This window comes from Ochotona princeps, chromosome 18 (assembly GCF_030435755.1).
Source record: "Ochotona princeps isolate mOchPri1 chromosome 18, mOchPri1.hap1, whole genome shotgun sequence".
NCBI lineage: Eukaryota > Metazoa > Chordata > Mammalia > Lagomorpha > Ochotonidae > Ochotona > Ochotona princeps.
Genome location: NC_080849.1, coordinates 33,190,305 through 33,205,811, shown reverse-complemented (window position 1 = coordinate 33,205,811; position 15,507 = coordinate 33,190,305).

Sequence of the window (15,507 nt, the reverse complement as noted above, 5' to 3'; positions counted from 1 at the left end):
GGTCCTCCTTGGCTCCTGACGGCAGAGTGTCAGCACAACCATTAGGCACCACGCCACCTTTTCCTCCCATGCAATCACAGACAGGTGCCACAAACCCTTTCCTTCTGCCACAATTATGTGACAAGGTATGGAATCTCCATCATAAAGCAGAAATGAACTGCAGAGTCAGTGGTCCAGAACTGCCTGCATTAGAGACATGGGGGTCAAGAAGACGTGAATCTATGTTCTATCTTGTTCCTGAACTTCCTTCCTTTTCCTGCTTTGTTTCAATACTAAGCCACTTTGGTTTTTGGATAACTGAACACAAGTTGGAATAAAGAAAGACCTTGTGTTGACGTCAACCCAATTATAGAATCAGATATTGAATGATACATTTACTTTAGGTATGTGGGCAGCGCCCTGTGTGAGGAGGTGTGCATGAGGCTTCCTGACTGCATCAGCCCTTCAGCTTTGCTCAGTGATGCTAACAAAGCTCTCCATGAAGCCTGAGCTTCAGCGATTTGCTCTTTATGTGTTTGAGCTCTGCAGAGAAAGTGGTGCTATGACGGCTCGGTGTTATTATTAAGGTTATTATATGCATATGCACTGCCACTTATTTTTGAAGAGTAAATATTTGTGCTAATTATATCAGTGTCATCCACTGTGCTAATTATATCAATATCAACATGTTGATATTGATATAATTAATTAGCACAAAGATTTACTCTTCAAAAATACATGGCAGTGCCTCTGATTCATTTGCCATGAGGGGAGCGTGAGTGAAGTGCGGTTCTATAGCACTGTATTTAGGCTCTGATATGCAATCAGCTTTAATAATTGCCTAATACTGTAGGTGGCCTTAGATGAGTAAAATGGTTTTTTTTTCACGAGGTTTCCAGGGAATTGGATGCTCAGATGAAAGGCGTATGAGTCGCTTTCTTCCAACATTCAACATAGTGATTAATCAACTCTCCAAGTACAAAGCTGCTCCTAATTAACCCTGAAGACCCCAACGGAAAGATAGGTGGAATGAATTAAAGTGTTAAAAAACGCAGAGAAAATAAATCTCCTCGGTAAACCGATTATTCAACAACATTCAACACACTACATTTGAAATAGGACAACTACCCAACAGTAAGAATCTAAGAGAGGAGGAAACAGAATCTGAGTCGTAAACAACCAGAGCCGTGAGCAGAATTTAATTTGAGAACACTCGGTAGGTAATAAGGTTCTAGTAATTGTATCAATGACAATGACATTATAATAATAGCTCATTGTGTTTCTTCTGTATCAGACATAGTGCTAAGTGTTCTCTGTGTCCTATTTTTGTTTAATGCTCATGCCACTATGAAGCCCGCGTGTCATCCTTGTTTTGTAGGAAAAAACTGAAGCTCAAGAAATTTAAAAATCTGTACTAACAACTTGATTTCAAAGAAGGAGGAGAATGGAGTAGGCTAGTGGTTACCAGAGATGGTGAGGATGCAGGCATCAGGGGGTTGGGGGGAGCAGGAAATGAATGCATATAAGAATCCAATTGGATGGAAGCAGTTCTATCTAGCAGGGTAACTATGGTTGATGGCAATTAATGAAGCATTCTAAAACAGCTATTAGAGAAAACTTGGCTGTTCCCAATCCAAAGAAATGATAAATGCCTGGTAGATGTGCTACTACTTTTCCTGCTCCGATCATTATACATTTTATATATATAATATATATATACACACACACATATATATGTGTGTGTACTGAAATGTCTTATTGTACTCTATATGCATGCATAATTACTATGTGTCAACTAAAAATGAAAACATGTTAAAACTATGTGTGCCTTTTTCTGGTGTTGGGGGTGGGTGCTGGACTGAGTGGCAGGTCTTCACTCCACCTTGCTTGGCTGCCTTCTCTGGGGAGGTTCCCAAGTTCCCTGGGAGAGGTGGCTGGGCAGTCACTTGAAAGGTGATTCCCTGCGCTTTCTTTTGTAGACAAGAAAAGGGCTATCAAGAAAGAAGCCTAAATGTCAGCCACATTTTCACCGAAAAGTCACTCCGTAAGGCATAAGAGCCACCAATTCTATTTCTCCTGGATTCCTAAGCCAATACATGGAACACAGGTTTTGAAAACAGGTAAGAGAAGGTTATAAAATACCCAAACTGCAAAATTGTATTAGCAAAGTTCTGATGCTTGATCACTTAGTAAAATTACTTTTGAGAGTCAGATTTTCAAGACACAGTTAGCCAACTCTATTAGTTCCCACACAAATGGGGAAAATTGAACCCTATTATCTAATGACAGATCCAGGATCAGTAGCCCCAAAGCAGCAACAAAAAATGTCAGAGCTGGGGCTCCCATGGCAGTGTTCCTTCTGCTCTGCTACCTAGCCTCATGCTCTCCTTTGCAACATTTGCCTGGTGATGTTGAAGTCTCCCCCAAAGTAAAAGCAAACCTCAGGAATTCTCTTTACATTCCTCAATCAAATAATGGAATAAAAAACTTCAGGAATCACTACATCTGCCGTTTATTCTTTCATTTATGTGTTTATTTATTTGTAAGGTGGCGGGGGGAGAAAGAGGAAGAGAGAGATGGCTTGGACTCCCTAGGACTGGGCCAGGGTGAAGCCAGAAGCCAGGAACTCAATCCCAGTCCCCTTTTTTGTGTGGCGCCACAACTACTATAGCAAGTACTGCTCCATCCCTCCACCACTCCGTCCCCTTCATGCTTGTAAAGCCATTTTCTGACTGACCCTTTGGATGGTCCACCTATTTACCTTACAAATATATGTGAATGGACCTGGTGCAATAGCCTAGCAGCTAAAGTCCTCTCCTTGAAAGCGCCGGGATCCTATATGGGCACTGGTTCTAATCCCGACAGCCCCACGTCCCATCTAGCTCCCTGCTTGTGGCCTAGGAAAACAGTCGAGGATGGCTCAGAGCCTTGAAACCCCTGCACCCATATGAGAGACCCGGAAGAAGCTCCTGGCTCCTGGCTCCTGGCTCCTGGTTCCTGGCTCCTGGCTCCTGGCTTTGGATCGACTCAGCTTCAGCCATTGTGGCTGCATGGGGAGTTAATCAGTGGACACAAGATCTTCCTCTCTGTCTCTGTATATCTCCTCTCTGTATATCTGGCTTTCCAATAAAAAATAAATAAAAATAAATCTTAAAAAAAGAAATATATGTGAAAAAAGAAGACATGTACACAGTTCCAAGTACAGAGGTTTCGACCATTATTTGGAATGACTGTCTTTGCCTGTCTTCATGCCTCCTGCCTTGTCAGCAACCTTAGGTAAGAATCAGAGAAGCACTAGGAAGAGAGAGAAATAAGGGAAGACAGAAGAGAACAGTGATCCAGGGGGATATTCTGTTTTCCAGAACAGCTTGTTGCCTGTGGACTTAGACCCTCTGGGAAGAGTTGGGGCTTAGTGCCTTTCCCATGCCTAAGCCCCTTCCCTAGGGAGGCAATAGCTCCTGCCTCAGTGTGACACACTTGCTTCTTCTCCCATGGCCAAAGCTCGGTGCAGCTTTGCTTTGCTCTTCTCAGAGCTTTTCTCATTGCGAATGTGCTTTCCCCTTCCATTTCCACCTCCCGGCACCTGCTGTGCCCTCTGCCTGCCCTGCCCCGTGCCTTGTCTTGCCAGTGCCTCCTTACCTCACTCTCCTCTCTTCCTACATGTTTGTATTTCCTGCCATATGCCTTTCTATGTTTGGAGGACACTACCTTCAAGGGGTGGGGGCACCTGTAGGTATTATAACACGTTTACTATGTGTTTTTACTATTTTTCCCCATGGAGTTAGCAGCATTTGTGGTCATCACTGGAATCGATCCTTGAAAGTGTTTTTCCTCTTTATAATTCCTGAGTGAGGCGAGGCCCCCAAGGTAGCCTTGACTCTGAGGCTCCCCTGGCCAGGAGGCTGAATGTGTTAATTAAACTACACATGCTTTGTTTCAGGTGAGGGTTACGGTCAGACTTAACACTTCGACTCTCTTGGACCAGATTCTCTTCTTTTCACAAGTTGTAGCTCACAGCATATCTTTTGCCTGGGGAACACGTCAAAGACGCACATTCTTCTGGTGAACAGCACCCTGTCCGGTGGCTGTGACCCTGTGAGGTCCTTGGAGTCAGTCCTACAGGGCTGCCCATCAGATCTCCACAGCCCCACTGGACTTTGCTTCCCACAGCTTTCTCGTAACTGGACTTCTCAGGAGCACACTACACTCATCCTCAGCCCAATATCTGTAGGAAGTCTCACTCACATGTCCCTCCTTCTTTCCCTGTTCCAAGCTTTCTCCTTCTTCACCTGCTGCTGATGTTCTGCTTGAGATTAGAGAAAATGCCCTTGGGAAAGCCGCACTCAATGTGCTGACGCCTTTAGCGGCAGCCGGCCACCCCCACCTCACTTCCTCTGTCTCTCCTCTGTTTCCCCCTCCTTCCTTTTCTACTACCTCTTCCCTCCTTTTTTAATATGTTTTCTTTCTTTGACCTCCCCTCTCCTCTTTTTCCTTCCTTTTCTCCTTTCCTTTGGAATTCTTGGCTCTTGGAAGTTATGGTGATGTTCCACAGCCAGCATATGGTTTGTTCCAGATCTGAACATCAAAGTGAGAGACTTCGAGGCCTTATTTTTCTAACTTCAAAATAAAAAAAAGCTCATGAATTTATTTCAAGGCACACAATTGATAAACCATTTACTAGATTAAACTTTCCCTGGGAAAAGTTATACCACCTGCTCAGGTATCTTTCCTCATGGATAAAGCCAAAGGGTATGGTGGTAATTCAAGCTAAGAGGATCTTCTGATCTAATTTATGTCATAGGCATCAAAATGAGGATGTGAGCCCAATCTCCTTATTTTAATGTAAGAAACCAGCTGACAACTCCTAAGTTCTGAATGATCATTGAAATGAGAAGATAGAGCAGGCCTAGCCTGATTTTTGTACACGAGCAAAATATAACAAAAGATGAATGCGAATTAAGTACAACCATCCCCTGGAATCCACACCCTAGCTGATACCAAAATACACATATGAGCAGGAGCATCATATAAAAGGCATGGCAAGTACCTTCAAAAGCTTATGGAAAATAAATTTGTGTGGTTTTTTTTTTCATTTTCTTCATGAATCTTTCTGCTACACACATTCTTCTGGATACTTCAGTATTCTCCAGATTACTTATAAAACCTAACATCATGTAAATATTATGTAAATCATTGTTATAATGCACTGTTTAGGGAACAATGACAAAAATGATATGTATGTGTTCAGTACAGATACAATTTTTAGAGAAGAGAATAGTCTTTCTCATTTTACTTGAAGGACTAGATGATTCTCTAAATGTCTGCAACAGCCCCAGCTGGACCAGGCTGAAGCCAGGAACTTCCAGCTTAATCTGAGTCTCCCCTCTGGGTGGCAAGGACTCAACTACTTGGGGTATCAGTTCTTGTCTTCCAGGATGCTCATTAGCAGGCAGCGGGGTTAGAAGCAGAGTAGCTGGAACTCAGACCATGCACTCCAATATAGACTGTGACATCCCACTGTGCCAAAGGCCACCCTTTCCAAATATTTCTGCTCTTTGGTTGATAGAATCCACAGATGAACCCAAAGATAGGGCGGGCTGACCACTTTGTAAAGCTATTAATGTCATGCTCCATGCTATGTTTTATTTATATTTAACAAGTATTAATAAGTATTGACTTTTAACTCTTCCCCTGTAAGATGTCTGTGACATGTCTTTCAACACAAGCAATTAAAGGCAAAGGGGATATTTTGGAGTTGGAATCTTCCCATGCCTCACAAGTAATACTTATAGACAGTTACCAAAGGAACCCTGCTCATAATATCCTTTCCTGGACAAACATGCAAGGTCAGATTATTTCCACAAATAGGACCAGGAAAATTCCCATGGTACCGAAGAGCTTCTTTCCAGGGGGTCAGCTCCTGCTCCCTTTTCCCAGTGGGAAAGTGCAAGCTATCCCATGGGCCTTGGGGCTAAAGGAGAGTTGGATGTGGTGTGTGGGAAAGAGCAGAGGACTGGAAGGGGAGACCAGGATTCTTCTCCCAGCTCAGCACCACCCTGCTGTGCTCTGGGAAAGCCCTCTACCTGCTTGGATAGATGAGTTACTCCTGTTGCTGGAGGACCATCGTATTGTAACAATATGTGGTAAAATAGTGTATGTATGTGTTGGGATGGGGTGAGAATGAGAAGGGAGCAGGGGGAGCTGGAGGGGGAAATCCCTACATCTACAAAACTATATCATGGAAAAACTTTTTACTGTATTTTGGAAAAAATAATAAATATAGTAAATGTAGTAAAATTTTAAAAAAGCGAAGAGTCAGAGTGACTGCACACCAATATTACCTGGGGAATTAAAACTCAAAAACAAAACAATGTCTGGGTTGCTCCTGAGAGTCTCCGTTTCGATTCCTCTGAGCTGGAGTCAGGAATAAGTATTTTTGAAAACCTTGCAAGAGATTCTGATAGGAAGCCTGAGTTGCAATCCATTGGTCAAAAAAACCCACTCCAGAATCTTCTGAGTCCATCAAAATCCGTGATTTTCTCAGAAGAATGGAAACTACACCTGAGTCGAAATAACAGGCTGTCATGGAATATTCTTTCTCATCATCATTCGTCAGCTTTTCTCCTTGAATGGAGGAGGATCAGCATGGATGTGTGTGTCTGACAAATCATTGTCGTGTGCCTACTATGTGCCAACTGCCAGAAGATGTCCACTAACAGCTGGATCCACGCAAGCTCCAGTGCTTCGAAGAGCCACAGTCTTCCTGCATCAGGCTCACTGCCTCCTCTGGGAAATGGTCAGAAGCTCAGAGTGCTTTTCCATCTGGAACAGTCACTGGGGATGGGCCTCCGCTGCAGCAGCTGATGAGGAATCTGGCTGACCTCTCTCTTGGCGATCACTGCCCTGGGGGCTGGGTAAAAGGCTGCCTTCTTTGCACCCCTATCCTTACCCTTTCTATTCCAGGTCACCCCATGGTCACTGAAGGGGATGTGGGTCTTTATCAGAGTGTTGCTAATCCAAGGAAAGCAAAGCCAGACTGGTGCTTGGGTGTTGACTTTAGACATAGGAAGAACCCACGAAAGATTTGCATCTGAGTAAGAGATAATGTGGGTTTTTTTTTTCAAGAGATGTTTAAACTAATTCTTCCTAAATCCAAATATTTATTCATAGCCCACCTCTTTCAAGAAAAGATTTAAGGCACAGGATCAACATTTGGCTCCACACCAAAGCAGGTCTTCAGATAGAGGCCAGTTCCAAGAGCCACTCCTCATAACGTTCTACAAGAGCAGCCCTCCTGTTTCCATCTGCTAAATGTCTGGTTACCTTTCCAGACTCTGCTTAGGGTGATAATTTTCCCTTCAGGGGCTCTTGTGCTCTCTCTACCTGCCCCTCCCAGCTTCAAGTCAGGCTTGCTGGAGGACCATGGAAGGATTTATATTCTGGGAATGAGAAACAGAGGGAGTGGGAAAATGAGAATCACAAAGGATATGAGACCCATGAGCAGGCGGCAGCTCATCAAGCCGTCCAGGTCTTCTCCCCTGGGATACACAGGCCCTTCTTGGTGATATGGAGAAACTTCAGGGATGGACATGCAACATAGTGCTTCAGACTCTGCCTGGGTCAGAGTGTCTGAGTTAAAGTCTGGTCTCAGGTTGCTGGTTCCTTTCCGTTAATGCAGGCCCTGAGTGGCAGCAAGAAAGGCTCAAGCTGTTGAATCTCTGCCAATCCATCTAGGAGATCTGACTATCATTCCTAGTTCCCAGCTTCAGCTTTGACATGGCTCAGCCCTAGTCCTTTTGGCAACAGAGGAGTGAATTAGCAGGTGGGAACTCTATTTTCCTGAATGTCTGTCTCCACTTCTAAAATTAAAGAAATATTACAACCAAAACTTAAAAGAAATTTCAAACATTATTTTCATATGAAAACAAACACAAGAATATGATTAAGCAAAACATAAAAGTCACGCACATTAAGACAGATACTGCCAGTATTTCAAATGCATATCCTGTTTACATTTGAAATGTCAAACTCTTGCAGTGACCACTTTCTGTTATACCTCCAAACCCCTGCCCCAGGTGATCATCCACTCTTCTCTCCAATGAGGGCAACTTAGGCAAAATGTGGAGCATGATGGAAAAGCCAAACATCCCATTTTACAGGTGAGGAATCTGAAATCTTAAGAGGTTTAGTGACTGGCCACCCCTTGCAAACCACCTGCCCTGCCATGAGTGACAAAGCTGGGACTGACACGTGTCTTCTGTCACTTATGCCTGTGCTCCATTGGCATGTAAGGAACATTGCTGGAGAATGGTGAAGAGAACATGCTTTGAGCTGGGGACTGGTATGTGAGCACTGGGACTAGGAAATGCATGCATGAGAGCAGTTTGTTACCCAGAAGGTTATGGCCTGGGACCCTCTCAGGCCTCACTTCTGATACCAGCACCATTAGACAGGGATGCAAATGATCCGTGTCTAAGGCCTTTTCCATGATCACTGTGCCAGTACCTGCCCCTTTTCTGCATTTGATTGCTCTTGGTGACACTCTCCTGAAACCATCAGCCTGATGTTGATAGGAATAATGAAGTCAACACTGACTTCATGGCTGCTAATGAGTGGGAGATTCTAGCCTCAACATCCTATTTGTGTGTTAATCTTATTTTGCTAACTGAACTAATGCCTCTCAGAATGCAAAATCAGTGGTTAGTACTGCTGACTTTGGTGGTGGTAGTAAAGAATTGTGGTTCCACGAATGAATTCTTAGCCTTGATGATGAAATTACAATAAGCAGTCACAAGAAGAATTATTTCCATCCAATCAGGTCACCTGGAAGTGTCATAGGCCCTTTGCATCCATAGTTTCCACATCTATTGGTTCAAGCAGATGCACATTGAAAATACTTGAACAAAAAATGATTGTGTTGCTGGGCACAGTGGCGCACGCCTGTAGTCCCAGCTACTCGGGAGGCTGAGGCTGGAAGATCACTTGAGTCCAGGAGTTCTGGGCTGTAGTGCACTATGCTGATCCGGTGTCCGCACTAAGTTTGGCATCAATATGGTGACCTCCCGGGAGCAGGTGACCACCAGGTTGCTTAAGCAGGGGTGAACCGGCCCAGGTCAGAAACAGAGCAGGTCAAAAAATGATTGTGTCTTCTCTGGACAAGTATTGGACAAGTATTGTCACTCTGTTAAACAATACACAGAGCAACCATTTACACACTGTGTTCATCATATTAGCTGTTAGCATATGTACGAAAGGATGCATACAAGTACAGGTAAATATGCCTCTTTATGTAAAGACCTTAAGCCTCTACTGATTTCAGTTTCTTTGGGGATCTTGGAACCAATCTCTCAAAGCACAACTGCAATTCAATTCTGATACACCTAACCACTTAAAAAAGAATGGTTATTTCTTTATTTGAAAGGCAAAGGTCAGAGAGGAACAGAGAGATTCTTCCATCTGCTGTATCACTCTTCAAATGCCTGCCAGGCCAAGCCAAAAACTCAATCCAGGTTCCCCGTGTCACTGGCCAGAACATCATCTACTGCCGACTCGGTGCCAGAGCAAGAAGTTGGATCAGAAGTTTGGAATTGCCGGGACTCAAACCAGACACTCCAAAATGGGGTCTAATTCACCGTGCCACAACACTCTTCCCTCAACTATTTTGCTTTAGATTGAGATCTATGAGTTTTTAAAAGTTATTTATCTGGATGATAAATGAGGGACATGACCAAAATGGATTTTTAAATTTTATTTTTGATGTTTACATAGATGAGAAGACTGCATGCCCATGTGAATTGCTGATTAGGGTGGGGAGGGTCAATGGACAGAGGAAAGTGGGTGAGACAATTGTTTCCAATTTTTTTTTGTTATATCTGGAGAAAGGGGAAACAGAACAGGAGAAGCCACATCCAGCATCCTAAACGCATCAGTCCCTAGAGATGAGAGAAGACAACCCATTGTCATCCCACAGTACCCGATGTGGAGCACGTTGCAAGGGTACTGCTCAAGTGGTTTGGATAGTTCTGAAATGCTGTTGATTTTATTGCTCCAAGGATGAGGAAATTCTTCCAAGGTCCATCTGATGACATAGTTTCCACCTTAGAGACTCCATTCGCCCAGATACTTGCTTTCAAAACTCAGCTGGAAGAGTTGTCCAATTTGTTCCGCCCTCCATCCTCTGCTATGGTGCTAGATGTCCTCTGCAGGCTCCAATGATCCACTATGTCCCCATGTGCATCTGGGCATGCTATCTACTGCACCATCTTTAGCAACTGAGCAGGCCCAGTTCTGATACATACATTCTGCAGGTAGACCACAGATTCTGAGATTTTTACCGTGGTCGGAATTCTGAGTCCAGCAGTCCAGTTGGGGGGAGGGCCATAAAGAAACCTCACCAGAGGTGACCCCAGAACTGACTCCTGTGTGTGCCAGCCAGTATGGGGTCTGGCTCAGTCTGTCCCACACATCAGCCTACACATATATTGGTAGTTGCAATTGTTGAGTAGTTCGGTCTCCAGCCCCATCTCTTACGCAAACCAGTGAATGCTATGGCCCAGCCCAACTCTGCCTACCCTACACCTGGCTCTCATGTACACAAGCAGGAACTTCAGCTTAGTTGGAGCAACCCCTGATAACCCCATCAGGCCTACCCCCAGCCATGGTTCCTGTATATGCCAGTATGTGCAGCAGACTGCTCCAGTCTGTCCCACATCCTATTCAGCTTTTGTACACACCAGTGGGTGCCACAGCCTAGCTCAGCCCAACCGATCCCACTATCAAGCCCACACTTAGGCTGGCAGCCAGATGAGACGACCCAAACTTAAGACACTTTGGGAATAAATATTTGTAACTGGAAGTCTTAGCCATTTTTAATACCTCCCAGATATTTTCCATGTAATGAGGTGTGGAATCTTTTCATACATTTTTTAACTTAGAAGAAGGGCAGTCATCATTCCTAAGTGAATAATAATCTTTTCATTGAGTTTTTTGAAATCCCAGGAAGTCTTTTGAAAAAGACTTAAAATAATCAATAAGGAAAAAGCTTTGCTGCTGTTGTAAACCTGATCTAAACCTTGTAACTCTATTTTCCCACCGACGTTGCTCTGTTTTACGAAAATCCTTGCTACTGTGCTTGGTTACTTCATTTCCCTTTCTTTCTTGGTGAAGTGGCAATCAAACAATTCAACTGGTATTTGGCACCTTCTTCTACAAGGCTGAAGGAAGTGGCGGGGGGGGGGTGGATCTTGGTGAATCCACTTGCAAGAATTCATAGAAGGTGGAGTGAAAGGTTTGTTTTGCATTTTGCATATATTTCTCCTTTTACTTCAAGGTCAGTGCCTGAAGGATTTGGTTGGAAGTGACAGCTTTCAGTTTGGGAGAAAGTACATAGGCTGCTCTGGGTTCCTGCTCTCTAACCTAAGCTTTTGCGTTCGTTGCATTCATTGATAGATATCTTCAAATCTGCCCTAGCCAGGCCAGTCCTGAGCTGGTCTTGCCATTGTTTGAGTGGGAATGGAAGGCCTTCCAGGCTCCCTTGAGATTGTGTCTTCTGAAGCTTTCCAGCTGCATATCCTGACTGAATGCTCTTTAAACGCGGAATGTCCTGGTTGGCCCCCTCCCTCTGGAGGTCTGCAAAGATCATTTCTGTTCTTTACCTCCTGACATTGAGGAAGGAAAGGCACCTCCCTCCCGATGAGCACAGAAAGCACAGCCATACCAGAGAAGCATCAGCCTTCATGGCCTGCAAACTTCTTGGCAGAATCAGCTGATGCGGTGCTTAGCCAAGCTAGATGAAGGGGAGTTTTATGACAGCAACTCCCAGCAATTGAAAGAAAAGGCTGAACTCGTCAGTCCATTGTGCTGCCACTGAACTTCAGGCAAGAGAATCCTAGCTTTGTGTGTGTGTGGATGCCTTGCAAATGCTGCTGACTGAGAAGGAGGCCCTCTTGGACTGTGGAGTAGCCAAGCAGCCAATGGAAAGTATATATCATCCTCAAAACATTGCTGTCCTGCTGTTCAGTGGAATGTGATGGCTTCTGGCAATCCACTGCATTTTAAAATAGCAAAGTCAGGCTTTGAGTGGCTTTAGGAGAGACTGGAATGCTGACCACATTTCCCATCCTGTATTCCTGTTCAGATTGCACTGTTGCTTCCCATAGTGGCCAACATCAGTCAGCTCAAAGCACCAGCCCAGTGGCTGACACCATCATGTACAGGGTAAGCCTCCATCTGGCACTAGCATCCCATATGGCTGGTTTGAGTCCTGACTTCTCTACTCTGATCCAGCTGCCTGCCATTGGCCTAGGAAAGCTGCAGAGGCTGGCTCATGTGTGAAACCTGAAAGAAGCTCCTGGCTCCTATCTTAGGACCAGCCCAGCTTTGGTCATTTCAATCAATTGGGGAGTGAACCAGCAAATACAAAATTCATTTCTCTCTCTCTCTCTCCTCTATAAATCTCCTTTCAAAGAAAAATAAATAAATCTTAAAAGAACAGTTAAAGTGCCAGCCCAGTACCCTGCTGCAGTCACAGCTCCCCAAGGTATAGAACCTATTACGACCTGAGTTTAGAACACCCTTGTCTCCAACCACCTCTCACTCAAGTTACAAAGCTTTCGTTACTCAGTCAATGGGTTCATTAAATTTGTTTGATTGGATTTGGTGACGATGAGTAGATTTCCCAGAAGCCCTTCCTATCATAACATATTTTGTAATCAGCCAGTATTTGTGAGCTTTCATGAAGTTATACAATGGGGTTTTCCCCTGGGGCACACAGAGTAAACAGTCCAAGAAGACACTTAAGGAGTCACAGGTCAAAATGACCCAACAGTCCTTGGGCCTGCACACACGGCTCCCAAGGCAATCCTTTGAAAATAGACTCTTATACATCTTTTATCATGTCAGGTACAGAATAACTCCTCTGAAATAAGAATCTGCGTCAAAGCAGGCTGTTCTCAAATGTCCCCTCAGCTAATGATTCACACAGTGGCTCAGCAGATGTATCACTCGCCTCATGACTGACCACGTGTGTGCCAAGTGGCAGTCACATTTTAAGCAGTGTTCACTGCAAGTAAGTGTCTGGTAACCCATCCATACCCACGGTCTTTAATATGCATATGTATGTGGGAAGTCAAACCCAACGGATTATATTCACAAAGTTTTACATGATGGCTGGTGGTACTTATGACCTCTCAATGTCCTTGCAGCCAGGTGCAGGTGTGAGCTGTGACATTTTCACCTTGTTTCCCTCAGTTACATTTCCTATCCTGGTTAGGCTGTGCTGCAGTACAGCAGGATTTCGGTGTAGCCTGTTCTCTCTTCCTTCTTCCCTCCCTCTTTCCCACCTTCTCTCTCTTTCCTCTCGCTTCCATCTCCCCCCTCTCCCTCCATTCCTTTCTTTCTCCCTTCCTTTTTGTCTGGTTTTCTTTCTCTGGAAAAAGTGAATAGGATGAGAAAAAAAATTTGGCCTTCTTGTGTTTTGGAAGAAGGGGGGCAAAGCAGGCCCAAGTAATTGGAACCAATTAACTTCAGTGAAAATTTCTGAAGCTGTATTTCATTGGAGTGTTTGGCATTTTCAGGAGAAGGCTGTAATTATGTTGGTTGGAAAAATAATTGGTGGTTTGGAGGCTCACCGATGCACAGTACCCCTGAAAAGAGAGGCCTTTTCTGAGAGTGATAGAAAACGTGGTGATTCTTAGGACCCATTCCCCAAATTCCATTTCTACTTATTTTGTCTATTGCATCTGTTCTCTCAAAACCACAAGAGCTTCGCACAGTTCTGCAGTGCTGTTTGGGGAGTGGGATGGGGGAGCTGGAGCAGAATTTTCCATATTCATGCCCTCAAATAGACCCTCGGAGGTCCCCTGTGGGAAAGGAGGAGAAACTCAAGCCCAGTACAATAACATACGCTTCTGGGGTCTCCATGCTCCTCAAATCTATTTTTAAAAGCCTGCTTTAGTAAATTATATATAACATATAGCACATCATGAATGTATGTGTACAAAATGATGAAATGGATTCACTTCAGGCTGTTAATGTCATCCAGTTTTTCTTCCCTCATCCACGTTTGCATGGAGAGAGAGCCACACATCTGCTCGTGGAGAGAGTGAGTTTCTCTGGGGTGTGGGCGGCTGCCACCCATGTCCCCGTGGGCTTTTTGTATACCCGGACCCCTCGCTGGCCTGGAGACCACCTTGGTATACCATCTCTTAACACTGGAGCCACGGGACTACAGAAACCATCTTTGTCAAACCATTTTGCTTCACCTGTACTCCCGTGCCACTCTTGTCTGTTCTCTCCCCTCCTGGTCTTGAGGGTGAGGAATGAATACATAGAACAGATTGAAATCAAATTTCCCAAAGTCACACTGGAGGCTACAGCAAAATAGACAAGCAATTAATGAAAGAAAAGGTGTGAGATGGGACTCCTGACTTCCCAGCACCCCATAGGAAAGAGTGGGCGCCTCTGCCAGTTCCTGCCCGGTCACAGCATTTTCTGTACCTTCTAAAAGGATTGGCAGCCTCCCCTGGAGAATTTGTCCTTACACTGAGCTTACTGCCCGTAAGAGTAGTTGATTATTTGAAGACAGCTCTGCTGAATGGAGTTGCAAACTTTCCTTCATCAGCTCCCCTTGGCCAGGCCCCAGCAGCAACCCTAGGCCAGCTGTGGCTCATCTAAGCCGTGGGAACTGGAATGAGGGAAGAAAGTGAGATGTTTGTGCTGGGACTTCACTGACGTGGCTGCCCCTAAACAGAAGCCTTCAAGGACTAGCTGACAAGTTGGGAAGTTTTCACACCCTCTCAAAATCCAGAACAGGTCTAAGCAGAACGCAGGTGGAAATGTCCACCTCTGTTGGTAGAAACGCTGCAGAGAAGGGAGGCTGCTCAGTTGTTCTCTTCGTGGACGCATTGTTCCCAAGGAGATGCCAAGTTAGCTGGGTCTCTGGTCAGAGTAGCCACTGGGCTCACACCCTGTGTGTGGCCTGGAGGCCCCATTCCTGGTCTCTTTTCTCTTGGAGCAGATGGAAGCCACACAGACTACACTTCAGCAGCCACAAGGCTGAGAAATAAATCAGGCGAGGCAACTAGGCAGCTGTACCAAACACAGCAAGCCTATTGATGTCTGCTTACCAGCCTCCAGATAACAAAATACTGTGAGGCAGTATCGCCCAGCACAAGAAAATATGAGCATTTGCAAACACAATGAAACACCCTGGCTAAGTTCCAGAGCATAGTCTTAAATTCTTCTTTTTGGGGACAGAGAGGCCTACATTTCATTAGCTAAGATCTTTTAAAGCATCATTTATATTCAGTTTTTGGAAATGAAGAATTTGCCTTTTAATGACAAATCTGCATTTCATCATAAAGATGGAACATGACATCCTTGGCTTGGCAAGTCTCCTGAGAGGTAGGCCCTTGTTTGTACAGTGTGCTTAGAATAGAGACAAAGACAACAGCAAAGTTCTGTTAGGCACATGAGAATGGATGTATGCAGACACATGAACCTGGAGCCATGACTGATGCCACTTCAGCT